General features: G+C 40.8%; 1 protein-coding gene across 7 annotated transcripts in view; it reads left to right on the forward strand.

Moving 5' to 3' along the window:
* Positions 1 to 15373, forward strand: part of GIGYF2 (GRB10 interacting GYF protein 2) — a 164361-nt gene that overhangs the window by 15132 nt on the left and 133856 nt on the right. The window lies entirely within an intron of this gene.

Below are 15373 nucleotides of genomic sequence, written 5' to 3' on the forward strand. Positions count from 1 at the left end.
CAAAACAGTTGCATTAAATATCATTCTTCATGACTTTGTATGCAGTAGAAATGCATATTTCCCATTTCATCATGTAGAATATTAAAAAGATGTGTTCCTAGGGATCAAGATTAATACAATTAATATTTTTTACTCCTTCGTCGTGGGCATTCGTAATAAAAGTGGCTTTTCCCCCCTCTCTCTTATGAGTACGTGCCACATGGCAGTGAAGAATATAGTGACTGCTGGTACAGTTTGTTGCAATTAACTTCAGTCATGCTGTAATGCCAGCAGTTTCCCCCATCACTATACAGTCTGTGCAAGTGTCAACACATTGAAAAATGCAAATAATATTTTAGTTTTTGCAATAGAAAATTCTCAAACTAGCAAATGAGATCACAATAGTATTTTGTAATAGTATTATTAAGAAAATACATCATGGATGCCCTGAAAGAGTTTGGAGGTCCATAGATTGTACTTTGTGAACTGCTGCTTTGAGGAGTAGAACACTTTTCAGTGTTTCATTTACATATGTTACATTGATTTTTTAAAAACTGATTTTAAAACATAAGTGTTTGAAATTAGAATAAACACATCACTGAAGGTTTTTAGATATTACTGAGAATTTTTAGTGCTGAGTAGATAAGAATTTGTTTATAAGTTAGGATGAGTTATAATTTTCTGCTATGAAGAAAATGTTCTATGAATCTCCACCATCCAGTACTGTAACTTGTTTCTGTTGAGCACTTGAGATACTACTAGCTGGTGTGACTGAGGAACTGCATTTTTAAAAAGTGTAGAAAAAAACTTTTTTTTTTTTTTTTTTTTGAGAGGGAATCTTGCTCTGTTCATAGGCTGGAGTGCAGTGGCACGACCTCTGCTCACTGTAACCACTGTCTCTCGGGTTCAAGCTATTCTCCAGCCACAACCTCCCGAATAGCTGGGATTACAAGCACCCACCACCGTGCCCAGCTGATTTTTTGTATTTTTTATTAAGAGACAGGGTTTCACCATGTTGGCCAAGCTGGTCTTGAGCTCCTGACCTCAAGTGATGAGATCGCCTTGGCCTCCCAAAGTGCTGGGATTACAGGCGTGAGCCACTGGGCCCGGCCTTAACTTTTAAATTGTAACTTTTTTTTAAGATAATAGGCTTTAGTTTTTAGAACAGTTGTAGATTTACAGAAAATTGAGAAGATAGTGCAGAATTCCAGTTATTAACATCTTACATTACCAGGGTACATTGTTATAATTAATAAACCAATATTGATACATTGTCATTAATTAAAGTCCTTCATTTATTTACATTTCCTTAATTGTACCTAGTGTCTTTCTCTGTTTCAGAATTCCATCCAGGATACCACGTTATACCTAGTCATGCATTCTTAGGCTTCTCTTAGCTATGACAGTTTCTCTGACTTTCCTTGTTTTTGATGACCTTGACAAGTTTGAAGAGTACTTGTTATTTTGTAGAATGACTCTCTTTTAGAATTTGATGTTTTTCATGATTAGACTGTGATTATGGATTTTTAGAGAAAGATTGCAAAGTGCCATTTTCATCATACTGAGAGTATATATGTCATCATGATTTATCATCCTTGATGTTGACCTTCATACGTTGTTAGGTTTGTCCACTGTAAAGTTATTCCCTCTGATGCCTTTGAAGAACTGATTTGTTTTTCTTTTTTTTTTTGAGACGGAGTCTCTGTCTGTCACCCAGGCTGGAGTGCAGTGGTGCGATCTTGGCTCCCTGCAAGTTCCGCCTCCCGTGTTCATGCCATTATGCTGCCTCAACCTCCTGAGTAGCTGGGACTACAGGCACCCGCCACCATGCCCGGCTAATTTTTTCTGTATTTTTTAGTAGAGATGGGGTTTCACCATGTTAACCAGAATGGTCTCAATCTCCTGACCTCGTGATCCACCCGTCTCGGTCTCCCAAAGTGTTGGGATTACAGGCGTGAGCCACCGCACTGGGCCGAGGAACTGATTTTAAAATTTTAGTTAATCTTAATTTAACTTTACATAGCCATATGTGGCTAATGGGTGCTGTGTCAACAGTACAATTGTAGATAATGTTCTTCAGTTTTAAATGTTAGCTAAAACTTTAACATCTGTTTTAATACCTTTAAAGAAGGCAATTTAACATAAAAGAAATATTAAAGCTTAGTCTTGGAATACATTGCTTTTTGGGGGGGTGCAGTCTATTTACTTTCAGTAAGTTTAGTCTTTTTTAAAAAAAGTTTTCTGAGGTAAAATTTACAATAAAATACCTTCATTTTAAGTATACTCATTAAGTGTACATTTTGATGAGTTTTCAAAAATGCACACACTGATGTAACTATTACTGTAATCAAGATATGTAACATTTTCATTATCCCCAGAAGTTTCCCCCAGCTGTTTTGTAGTCATTTTTCCTCCTCTACCACTATTTTCTGTGACTTACTGATTAATAGTTGCATCTTCTAGGATTTCATGTAAATGGAAATCATTTTTAGGTCTGGCATTTTTTTCCCCTATTTTAATACTTTTATGTTCGAGGGTACATGTGCAGATTTGTTACATAGGTAAATGTGTGTCATGGGAGTTTGTTGTATAGATCAGTGCCCATTAGTTATTTTTCCCAATCCTCTCCCTCCTCCCACTCTCCACCCTCCATTGTCTGAGAGGCCTCAGTGTGTGTTGTTTCCCTCTGTGTGTGCATGTGTTCTTATTATTTAGCTGCCACTTTTAAGTGAGAACATGCAGTATTTGGTTTTCTGTTCCTGCATTGGTTTGCTAAGGATAATGGTCTTCAGCTCCATCCATGTTCCTGCAAAGGACATGATCTTTTTCTTTTTTATGGCTGCAGGATCTGGCATCTTTTGCTTAACATAATTATCTGTGATTCATCCATATTGCTGCATGCAAATAGTTTGTTTTTTAATGTCAAGAATATTCCAAGGTGTGACTTTATTTGTTCATAATATTATTTATGAACATTTGGATTGTCCTCAGTTTTGGGCTATTAGAATAAAGCTGACCTTAATTTTATGGCATAGGTAATGATTCAGAATTGTATTGGGTTGCAGTGTTTATCACAATACTATAAATAGAAATTTAAATTCCTGTTAGGAAGGAGAAAAGCCAGCAGAGTATCTGTAATTTTTTTGAAGACATGCCATAGAAAGGATAATTCACATAGAAATAATGTTTTGCAAGGTTTTATGTATAGTGTATGGGCCAGGTAGGTGTAGACAATTCCTTGGACTTTTGTTGGCTTTCTGGGGGGGGGGAAAAAGTTCTTTGTTAATTCCTTAGGTAAAATGTTTAGTAATAAAGTGAGTATTGAAGCCTAAGTTTGCTTCATGAAGTTTTGTCATCAGTAAATGTGTTAACAGATCATATTTTAAAAATTACTCAAAAATGTTGGTATATTTATTAGTGAAGAAATTTAGTATTGCCAGATTAGATGGATGCATAAGGAAAAGGTGTTTTCTGCTATAGTAGATGGGAGAAGACTTTCCTTTTTTTTTTTTTAAACCTTAAAATTCTTTTTAAACCAAGTTAAAGTTGAAAAGAGTGATAACTTTCTATGACATTTATGTTGGGACTGTAAAAGTATTTCAGCAGGCCAGGCCTCTGCTTTTTGTGATAATTAAAATACATTTTGTTATAAAGTAATGAAAGAATATTATTGCAAGTTTTGAGAGTAGCGGGCAAGTCATTAATTTCACCTCACTAATATTCCTTTGTCTTGTGTTCTTTTCACTTTTTTTGGACATATATATAACTATACTGTGTGCAGATGTTACGATAGCTGTCTTTTGTTGAGTGAATGTGCCACTTTTACAAGATTGCTTCCAGTCTTTTACTATTATAAGTAATGTGGGTCCCCCTCATGTTTGGACTTTATCCTTTTCATCTTCTTACTTAGCTGTTTTCTGACATTTGGAAAAAAGCATTCGAAGATCTGCATTCTTTTAGCCTAGTACGTGAGTCTTGCTTCATTTGAATGTAGACCTTTTTATGGTCTTAGGAGCTGACAGATTTGAAGATTATTTTGTCAAGATAATGGTGTTTTTTGTTTTGTTTTGTTTTTTGAGACAGAGCCTTACCCCGTCACTCTGACAGCAGTGGCACAATCTCGGCTCACTGCAACCTCCACCTCCCACCTTCAAGCAATCCTCATGCCTCAGTCCTCCCTACTAGCTGGGATTACAAGCATGTGCCACCACATCCGGCTAATTTCTTTTTGTGTTTTTAGCGTAGAGATGGTGTTTCACCATGTTGGCTAGGCTGGTTTTGAACTCCTGGCCTCATGTGATCTGCCGCCTTGGCCTCCCAAAGTGCTGGGATTACAGGCATGAGCCACCGCGCCTGACCGGTGTTTTTTTGTTTTGTTTTTTAATGGCACAAATTTTTTTTTTTTTTTTTTTTTTTTTTTTTTGAGACAGTCTCGCTCTGTGGCCCAGGCTGGAGTGCAGTGGCCGGATCTCAGCTCACTGCAAGCTCCGCCTCCCGGGTTCCCGCCATTCTCCTGCCTCAGCCTCCCGAGTAGCTGGGACTACAGGCGCCCGCCACCTCGCCCGGCTAGTTTTTTGTATTTTTTAGTAGACACGGGGTTTCACCGTGTTAGCCAGGATGGTCTCGATCTCCCGACCTCGTGATCCGCCCGTCTCGGCCTCCCAAAGTGCTGGGATTACAGGCTTGAGCCACCGCGCCCGGCTAATGGCAAAAATTTAAGCAGGGAATGCATTTAATATGTTATCGGAAGACATGCATTTAAAATAGTTTAGCCGGGCGCAGTGGCTCACGCCTGTAATCCCAGCACTTTGGGAGGCCGAGAAGGGCGGATCACGAGGTCAGAAGATCAAGACCATCCCGACTAACATGGTGAAACCTCGTCTCTACTAAAAATACAAAAATTAGCCGGGTGCGGTGGCGGGTGCCTGTAGTCCCAGCTACACGGGAGGCTGAGGCAGGAGAATGGCGTGAACCCGGGAGGCGGAGCTTGCAGTGAGTGGAGATCGCGCCACTGCACTCCAGCCTGGGTGACAGAGCGAGACTCCTTCTCAAAAAATAAAAAATAAAATAAAATAAAATAAAATAGTTTAGATAGCTTTGTTTCATGCTCACTGAAGTTTTTTTGATCCAGGGTCTCACTTTGTATCCCAGGCTGGAGTGCAGTGTCACGATTACAGCTCACTGCAGCCTCGACCTCCTGGGCTCAGGTGATCTTCCCACTTCAGCCTCCCCAGAAGCTGGGACCACAGGTGTGCACCACCATACCCAGCTAATTTTTTTTTTTTTTTTTTTTTTTTTTTTTTGGTAGAAATGGGGTTTTGCCATGTTTCCCAGGCTAGTCTGAAACTCCTGGACTCAAGCAATCCAACTGCGTCGGCCTCCCAAAGTCCTGGGATTACAGGCCTGTGCCACCATGCTTGGCCTTGAAGTATTTGTAATTGCTAAACCATTTATGGTTTATTTAACCTTTATTAAAAACAACTGGAGCTGGGTCTAGTAGTTCATACCTGTAATCCCAGTGCTTTGGGAGGCTGAGGCAAGAGAATCACTTGCACCCAGGAGTTTGAGGTTACAGTGGGCTATGGGTGCAGCCCTGCACTCTAGCCTGGGCAACAGTGAGACACTGTCTCTAAGAAACAATAACAATAATTGATATGTAAAATATGGTAAATACATGCACAAATGTGAAGTTTATAGTTCAATACATTTCTACATGTGTATATGCTTTTGTAGTCACCACTTCGATCATGATAGCGAACTTTTCCAGCACTCCAATTCCCTCTCCTTCCTGTGTAGTAGTCCCCTCTTCCCATGATGAGCACTTTCCTGACATCTGTCACCATTTATTATCTATTTGTCTTAGTCTGTTCGTGTTGCTATAAAGGAATACCTGAGGCTGGGTGATTTATAAAGAAAATAAGTTTATTTGGCTCATGGTTCTGTAGGCAGTACAAGAAACATCTACTTCTGGTGAGGGCTTCAGGCTGCTTCCACTCATAGTGGAAAGCAAAGGGGAGCCAGTTTGTTTAGATCTCATGGTGAGGGGAGCAAGAGAGAGAGAGAGGAGGGAGGTGTCAGGCTGTTTTTAACAACTAGGTTTCTTGGGAACAAATCAAGTAAGGACTCACTCATTACTGTGAGAGTGGCACCAAGGCATTCATGAGGGATCTGCCCATAATCCAGACACCTCCCCTTAGACCTTGCCTCCAGCGTTGGTGATGAGATTTCAACATGAGATTTGTAGGGGTCAAATACCCAAACCATAGTACTCTTCTTGAACATCACATAAAAGGAATCATACAGTATATATTTTTTCCTAGCCAGCTTGTTTTTCTAAACATGGTATCTGGGTGATTTCGCAGTATCATTGTGAATATCAGTAATTTTTTTTGTTGTTATTTGTTTTTTGAGACGAAGTCTCACTCTGCCCAAGCTAGAGTGCAATGGCATGATCTTGGCTCACTGTAACCTCACTACAACCTCTGCCTCCTGGGTTCAAGCAGTTCTCCTGTCTCAGCCTCCCGAGCAGCTAGAATTACAGGTGCCCACTACCTTGCCCAGCTAATGTTTGTAATTTAAGTAGAGACAGGGTTTCACCGTTGTTGGCCAGGCTGGTCTGGAACTCCTGACCTCACGTGATCCTCCCACCTCAGCCTCCCGCAGTGCTGGGATTATAGGCGTGAGCCACCACACCCGACTGGTTCTTTTTTAAAAATTGCTGAGTAATATTTCATTATGTGAGTATACTGCAGATTGATTTACCTGTTGATGTACGTTTACATTGATGGACGTAATACCCAAATGTCAGTTTTTGACAGTTATAAATAAAGCTACTATGAATCTCTTGTCTTTTGGTAGAAATAGAACTTCAGTTTCCTTGGGCGTATGTGTAGCAGTTTGTTATGGGATCACAGGGTAGGCATACAGTTTAGATTTAATGGATATTGCCAATTTTTTTGAGGTAGTTGAACTAATTTGCACTAATAAAGTTATTAATCTTGTGTTATCTTAATTCATGTCTGGCTAAACTAAAAGTCACTGACTGCTGTAGTGGGGACAGAACTACTAATTTGTTTAGTATATGTAGAGAGTGCTAGAGGAGTTGGTCTTTTTTCAGCTTTTGGAAAAACGTAGGTAGGGAATGGGAATGGGGGCAGATTCAGGTTCCTTGGTATTCATTCTGTGTTAGTCTTGTGGCAGACTATACATAGTACTGGCTGGATTCCATCCCAAATTTCACCATATTTTTTTCTGGGTAAGTTTTGTGTAGCTGGGAAGTAGAGATTTGTAGTAGCACTTTTTTTTTTCTCTTTTGAGACGGAGTCTTGCTTTTTTGCCCAGGCTGGAGTGCAGTGGCGTGATCTCAGCTCACTGCAACCTCTGTCTCCTGGGTTCAAGCAATTCTTCTGCCTCAGCCTCCCGAGTAGATGGGATCACAGTTGTGAGCCACCGTGCTGGCCACATAATTTTTATAATAAAGATCCAGGGGATTTTCAAAGGTATGTATGTTTTGAGTTCTTAGTGAAATAGTGGTGTCTTCAAGACTTCTGGGAAGCAGTATTCGGGAACACTGTCAAAGTTGAAGTATCAGACACTGTGCTGGAGTCTGACTCAGCATCTGCTTTGGCTTCTTCTTGCTGATTTTACCCACATGGGACTTACTATGTAGATTTGCTACCTTTTTTGTTGAAAGTGATTTCCTGAGATGAGAAGTTGCTTCGTTCCTCTAGGCTGTGCCAGTCTGTAAGAAAATGGCAGGCTAAGAGGGAGAGGTCAGAGTCTGTCTTTTCTTTATAGTAAACTCAACAATAAGAAGGACCTAGGTTGATTTCTTTTTTCTCCTGTGAAAATGTACTTAGGCCCACAAAGTGATAGATGAGGTCCCAAAGAGGAGATGAACAGTCTTAAAGAGGAAGTCATGAAAATTATAGAAAAATACAGGGAGAAAAAGAAAAATAATTGTACTAATAATCAGATAAAATAACTTATAGTAAGGTCTAAATTTAGCTCAGTTATTTAGAAGTTGACAAAAAGTCTAGCTTAATATTCACTGTCAAGTACAAGGATACAATTTATTGAAGAAGACAGCTTATTGGTATTATTGCATAAGGAATATATTACTTGAAGTCACTTATGTGTAATTTTGAGTAACGGACAAAGTCTGAAAAAGCAGTTATGTAGAAATATTCTCTCAGCTGTTTTTTTTAAAATTATACTTTAAGTTCTAAGCTACATGTGCACAACGTGCAGGTTTGTTACATAGGTGTACGTGTGCCATGTTGGTTTGCTGCACCCATTAACTCGTCATTTACATTAGGTATTTCTCCTAATGCTTATCCCTCTCCCAGCCCCCTGTCCTATGACAGGCCCCGGTGTGTGATGTTCTCCACAGTGTGTCCAAGTGTTCTCATTGTTCAATTCCCACCTGTAAGTGAGAACGTGTGGTGTTTGGTTTTCTGTCCTTGTGATAGTTTGCTCAGAATGATGGTTTCCAGCTTCATCCATGTCCCTGCAAAAAGGACATGAATTCATCCTTTTTTGTGGCCACATGGTATTCCATGGTGTATGTGTGCCATGTTTTCTTAATCCAGTTTGTCATTGATGGACATTTGGGTTAGTTCCAAGTCTTTGCTGTTGTGAATAATGCTACAATAAACATACGTATGCACATGTCTTTATAGTAGCATGATTTATAATCCTTTGGGTATATACCCAGTAATGGGATCACTGGGTCAAATAGTATTTCTAGTTCTATATCCTTGAGGAATTGCCACACTGTCTTCCACAGTGATTGAAATAGTTTACACTCCCACCAACAGTGTAATTTTTTTATTGTTGTTGTTGAGATGGAGGCTCACTCTGTTGTCCAGGCTGGAGTGCAATGGCATGATTTCAGCTTACTGCAACCTCTGCCTCCCAGGTTCAAGCAATTCTGCCTCAGCCTCCTGAAGAGCTGGGATAACAGGCATGAACCACCTCGACTGGCTAATTTTTGTATTTTTAGTAGAGACCGGGTTTTGCCATGTTGGCCATGCTGGTCTCAAACTCCTGGCCTCAAGAAATTCACTCACCTTGGCCTCCCAAAAGTGCTGGGATTACAGGCATGAGCCACCGCGCCCTGCCTCTCAGCTGCTTTTAAGTCATGTCTTTAAAATATGCGATAGAACTTTCTTTGAAGTCCTTATCCGTAGTGTTGGAATAGCCAAAGAGGAAAGGCTAGAAGAGGGAGGGAAGAACCCGATTATCTTCTCTGTCAGAGTTGCTTTCAGCATGAGAAAGATATGCTAATAGAGTGGTCTCAGAACTAACAATATTTTGCCCACATTCCTTCAGAGGCACTGTCTTTTTCCGACTCCTTCCTCAGAGATGTGAGGGTAAGTTCTCAGAATTCCTGAGACCTGCCAGTTCCACTATGCGATGCATTCCTGTCATCATCTGTCCTTGTCCAGAATGAGAGTCTATCTATTTATTCATCCTTTTTTGTAGTCTGATCTTCATAACACTCAGAGTTTCTTCCCTTGACCAAATCTCTTGTTTAATTCCTGAGACTTTCCTCTTGAATTCTCTGAAATGTTATTTTTGTGTTAAACCTCTCCCTCGTGTTCATAAGATGTTTTTCGGCTTTTTGTGGTAACTGAAGCCCATCTGCCCTGGTAATCTTACCTTCCCTTTAGTCCTCTGAGGTTAACAGTAGATTTTCTTGCACTGTGATATGTCAGGATGCAGAATCAGGGTCTTCATCCTTCTCCATTCACAGGCTCATTCTATTCCTTGATTAGTGTGGCTCTTCTGCCTAGCTTGCTGCTGTTCCTCTGTGCAGTTCTTAGTATCCTTTCATACATTTTCTAGTTTAGGTGATAGATCATATATGGTCAGGTTAGCCATTTTTTCTCTTTGTGCAAAACTCTCTTTCTTCTGAAGTTCATGCTGTCTGACAATGCATCTCTCTTCCCTTCCTTAGTATCAGAAAAGGACCCTGTGGTCTTACCCTTTGATTCATTGCTTTTTCTATTTTCCTCTCTGCCATTATCCTGAGGTTACTTTAGAGTCTATGTAGCTGATCCATCCAGTCCTCCCAGGTTCCTGGTTTCTTGTCTTTTACTTTCATCTCCAGTTCTAGTAGTGCATTCATTTTTATTCCTACTGTACTTGCTTTTTGGCATTACCAACATCTTAAATTTGTCAACTCTCTTCTGTTTTTACACCCTTCCCCGTAGTGTCTAAATCACACTTCTGCCAGCACTCTCTACTTTGCCTCTTATTCTTCCCTTTACCGTGCTGACAAAACCCTAACCCTGGTTTCCTGTGGGCTCTCTGCCCCATACCCAGGCTGCTACGTTGGAGAAAGAAGCCCACAACCTTGCAGATTAGCTTCCCTCTTGTATTAGCCCATTTTCATATTGCTGTAATAAACTGCCTGAGACTGGGTAATTTATAAAAGAAAGAAGTTTGGCCGGGCACGGTGGCTCAGGCCTGTAATCCAAGCACTTTGGGAGGCCAAGACGGGTGGATCACGAGGTCAGGAGATCGAGACCATCCTGGCTAACACAGTGAAACCCCGTCTCTACAAAAAATACAAAAAACTGGCCGGGTGAGGTGGCGGGCGCCTGTAGTCCCAGCCACTCGGGAAACTGAGGGAGGAGAATGGCGTGAACCTGGGAGGCGGAGCTTGCAGTGAGCCGAGATCTGGCCACTGCACTCCAGCCTGGGTGACAGAGCGAGACTCCGTCTCAAAAGAAAAAAAAGAAAGAGGTTTTAATTGACTCAGTTTTTCATGGCTGGGGAGGCCGCAGGAAACTTACAATCATGGCAGAAGGAGAAGGGGAAGCAAGGCACCTTCTATCCAAGGTGGCAGGAGAGAGAAGTGCCAACGGAAGCAGGAAGAGCCCCTTATAAAACCATCAGATCTGATAAGAACAGCATGGGGGAAACTGCCCCCATGATTCAGTTACCTCCATCTGGTCTCTCCCTTGACACATGGGGATTATAGGGATTACAATTCAAGATGAGATTTGAGTGGGGACAGAAAGCCTAACCATATCACTTCTCTATCTTTATTGGGTCTTTAGAGATACTGTAGCTAAGTGCAACAAGGTGTCCTGAATTGGAGACTGGCACGGAACAAGGATGTTGTTGGAAAAACTGATGAAATCTGAATAAACTCTGAAATATAGGTAATAGTGATGTACCAATGTTGGTTTCTTAGTTTTGACAAAGTATTGTGTAACCTAAGTTGTTAACATTAGGGGAAACTGACGGTACTTTCTGTATTATCTTTGTAACTTTTTAATCTGTAATTATTTCTCAAGTTTATTAAAAAAAAAAAACTCTAGCATAGAACACAGCAGCTATCAATTTCTTTAGTTTCCTCAAACCCTACCTTACCTTCTGTGTCATTTGCCTACTTTTCTGAAAAGATTGAAGCCATCGGTTTGATGGATTCCCCTCAGTTTCCTTTATTTTTGTTTTTGTTGGTTTATTTTAAAATTATTTTTTATGTAGGTTTTGTAGACACAGGATCTTGCTGTGTTTCCCAGCCTAGTCTCAAAGTCCTGGGCTTAAGCAATCTGCCTACCTCAGCCTCAGTGCTGGGATTCCAGGCCATGGGCATTAGCTTGGTCTCAATTTCCTTTTAAATTCCCCTACCCCCTTCAGTAAAACCCTGCATAACCTTGGAAGCATTCTAAGTCATTTGGATCTACTTTCCTCTGGTTACAAGTAGATAGGGGTCATTTTTGTTTCTATTTGTTCTGTGAAACCCTCATACTTCCTGCCTTCTCAGAGATTTCATTTACATGACATTTTTGTTGAATTGTTTCTTCACCTTTTGACTCTGCTAGTAATTTTCCACTGGGGATATATCTAAAACAAAAAAATGGAAATTTTCTTTCCATTCTACTTTATTTCTCTTCTCCCACAGCTAAGAATCTTTTTTTTTTTTTTTCTGAGGTGGAGTCTCGCTCTGTAGCCTAGGCTGGAGTGCAGTGGCATGATCTCGGCTCTCTGCAACCCAGCCTCCTGGGTTCAAGCAATTCTTCTGCCTCAGCCTCCCAAGTAGCTGGGAGTACAGGCGCACGCCACCACACCCAGCTAATTTTTGTATTTTTAGTAGAGACGGGAGTTTAATTTTTAGTAGAGACGGGAGTTTCAACATACTGGCCAGGCTGGTCTCAAACTCCTGACCTCGTGATCTGCCTGCCTCGGCCTCCCAAAGTGTTGGGATTACAGGCGTAAGCCACCACGCCTGGCCGTTTTTTTTTTTTTTTTTGAGATGGAATTTCGCTCTTATTGCCCAGGCTGGAGTGCAGTGGCGCTATCTCAGCTCACCACAACCTCCGACTCCCAGGTTCAAGTGATACTCCTGCCTCAACCTCCTGAGTAGCAGGGATTACAGGCTTTTGCCACCACGCCCGGCTAATTTTTTGTATTTTCAGTAGAGACAGGGTTTCTCCATGTTAGGCTGGTCTCGAATTCCCGACCTCAGGTGATCCTCCCGCCTTGGCCTCCCAAAGTACTGGGATTACAGGCGTGAGCCACTGCACCCAGCCTTCCACAGCTAAGATTCTTAGTTTTGAAATGGAGTCTTGCTCTGTCACCCAGGCTGGAGTGCAGTGGTGTGATCTCAGCTCACTGCAACCTCTGCCTTGAACCTTCTGGGTTCAAGAGATTCTCCTGCCTCAGCCTTCTGAGTAGCTGGGATTCACGGGCGCCCGCCGCCATGCCCGGCTAATTTTGTTTTGTTTTGTTTTGTATATTTAGTAAGACAGGATTTCATCATGATGGCCAGGCTGGTCTCGAACACTTGACCTCAAGTGATCCACCCATCTTGGCCTCCTAAAGTGCTGGGATTATAGGTGTGGGCCTGTGCCGGCCTCACATGTAAGATTCTTGAAAGAGTTGACTGCATTTGTGGTCTTCCCTTCCTCACCTCCCAGTCATGCCTCACTCCATTGAAATCTGGCTTTGTCCCCCACGGTACTCCTAACTGCATTCTTGCAGGTCATCAGTGAGTTCGTTTCTGAAGCCAATGAAGAATTTTCAGTCTTTCTCTTTTTTGACTTAAATATTTGAAACTTTTTTTTTCTTTTGGAGACTGTCTCGCTGTCACCCAGGCTAGAGTGTAGTGGTGCTATCGTAGCTCACTGGAGCCCTGAACTAGGCTCAAACCATCCACCTCAGCCTCCCAAGTAGCTGGGACTAAGGCAAGTGGCACCATACCTGGCTAATTAAAATTTTACTTTTTTTGTAGAGATGAGCTCTCACTATGTTGCCTAGGCTGATCTCAAACTTCTGGCCTTAGGTAATCCTCCTGCTTCAGTCTCCTAGAGCTTTGGGATTACAGTCGTGAGCCACGGCACCTGGCCTAATATTTGAAACTTTCAAATACTTTCCTTAAAAAAAAATGTACCACTACCATCTTTGTTGTATGCACAAATTAGAAACTTAATAGGAAAAGAGAATTATCCACAATCCTACCACTTAGAAGTATTAACATTTTGGGGCATATCTATATATAGCCAATGTATTTTAAAGTGTTTTAAATATAATCATATTCTCTGTATTCTGTAACTTGCCTTGAACACTTAATATGTTGTTGGTATCCTTTCATGTTAGTGAAGTTTAGTTACTCATCACCTCACTCTTCCCTACTAGATCGAATTCATTCTCCTCCAAGTAACTATCCTCAGTCATCTTTCTAAAGTACAAATTTTATCCTGGAAATATGAAATGCAAAGACTTTTGTGATGTAGCCACTGTTTTACCAGTCTTCACATTAGTTTTTTAGCCTGTTGAACAAATTATCTTCCAAAAGAACCTAGGTCTTTCTCCTTTACCCTTTCCTGCACCTCTCCCTCTCCCCCTTTACCCTTAAAGACTGCCTCATTCTTAGTATCTGGTTTTTGGAGTCCTTATAATACGATTTGACCTTGTGCAAGCTGCTTAACTTTTCTCTGTGCCTCATTTCCTCATCTACAAAATTGGGCCAAAGAATCTATGTCAAATTAAAAGAATACATGTAAAGCACTTTGAACTCTTAGTAAGCACATAGTTAGCTCTCAATAAATGCTAGCAAATATTATAATTCAACAGATCTTCAGTGTTATGCTTCTCATTTTAGGATAATCTTCCCAGTATTCCCAGAGCTTACTTTGCATAGTTCATTGTAGTCCTTATCAGGTGGTACTCATTGTTTTTTTTATTAGACTGGCGCCTTGAGGGCAGGAGTTGTCATTGTATTCCTTGCTCATAATGCATCCAAGTAATCTGGTTGGGGTTACCAGATAATATTAGCAGTATCCATTAGATTTTTGTACTGGATCAAAGAAATTATTTCATGGGATTTTGTTTAGAAAATCTGCTCTTACTTATATATTTCTGTATATGAAATGTGTTACTCTGTAGAAGAGGTTGGGGCTACTAGTAAAAGTTTGAGACTGGGAGAGTTTAGGACATGGATCCTTTGGCCAGCCCTTCAGGTGGCCAGTAGTAGTAATGGCTTTTAACTTTTTGCAGTTTGGAGTTTAAAAAGTAAGCAAGATGAGGCTGGTCACCGTGGCTCACACTTGTAATCCACCTGTAATCCACCACTTTGGGAGGCCAAGGCGGGTGGATCACTTGAGGTCAGGAGTTTGAGACCAGCCTGGCCAATATGGCAAAATCCTGTCTCTACTAAAAATACAAAAATTACCTGGGTGTGGTGTTTGGCACCTGTAATCCCAGCTACTGGGGAGGCTGAGGCAGAAGACTTGCTTGAACCTGGGAGGCCGAGATTGCAGTGAGCTGACATTGCATCACTGCACTCCAGCCCCGGTGACAGAGCAAGGCTCTGTCTCAAAAAAAAAAAAAAGATTCATATGGGAGCACACCCTTCTCCCCATCCCCAAATACCCTTTGTTAAAAATTTTAAAAAGAGTAAAGTAAATAAGCCACAGTGGTGCATGCCTATAGTTTCAGCCACTGGGGAGGCTGAGGTGGGAGGATTACTTGAGCTGAGGAGTTCAAGTCCAGCCTGGGTAACAGTGAGACCCTGTCTCAAAAACATAAAAGTTAAAAAATAAATAAATAAATAAAATAGTTGGTTTTTTTTTTTTTTAAATTTTTAAATAGGTCCTATAGCTTTTGAGGATTTGAGATTTCTACTAGGTGAAAATTTATTTTAAAATATACGTGACAAGATTTCAAAAGTACAAAAAGGTAACTCAATGGAAGATAGATCTTGCCCACTCCATACTTCCAGTTCCTCTTTCTAGAGGACTATCACTTAGGTGAACTTTAATTTTCTGTAAACAAATCATATTATACACTAAGCAACTGTGATTTTAGAATTCTGTCTAGTAGAGATAAAGGCATAAATATATGAATAAAAGGTTGTTTATTGCAGCATTGTTCATAA

This window comes from Chlorocebus sabaeus, chromosome 10 (assembly GCF_047675955.1).
Source record: "Chlorocebus sabaeus isolate Y175 chromosome 10, mChlSab1.0.hap1, whole genome shotgun sequence".
Lineage (NCBI taxonomy): Eukaryota > Metazoa > Chordata > Mammalia > Primates > Cercopithecidae > Chlorocebus > Chlorocebus sabaeus.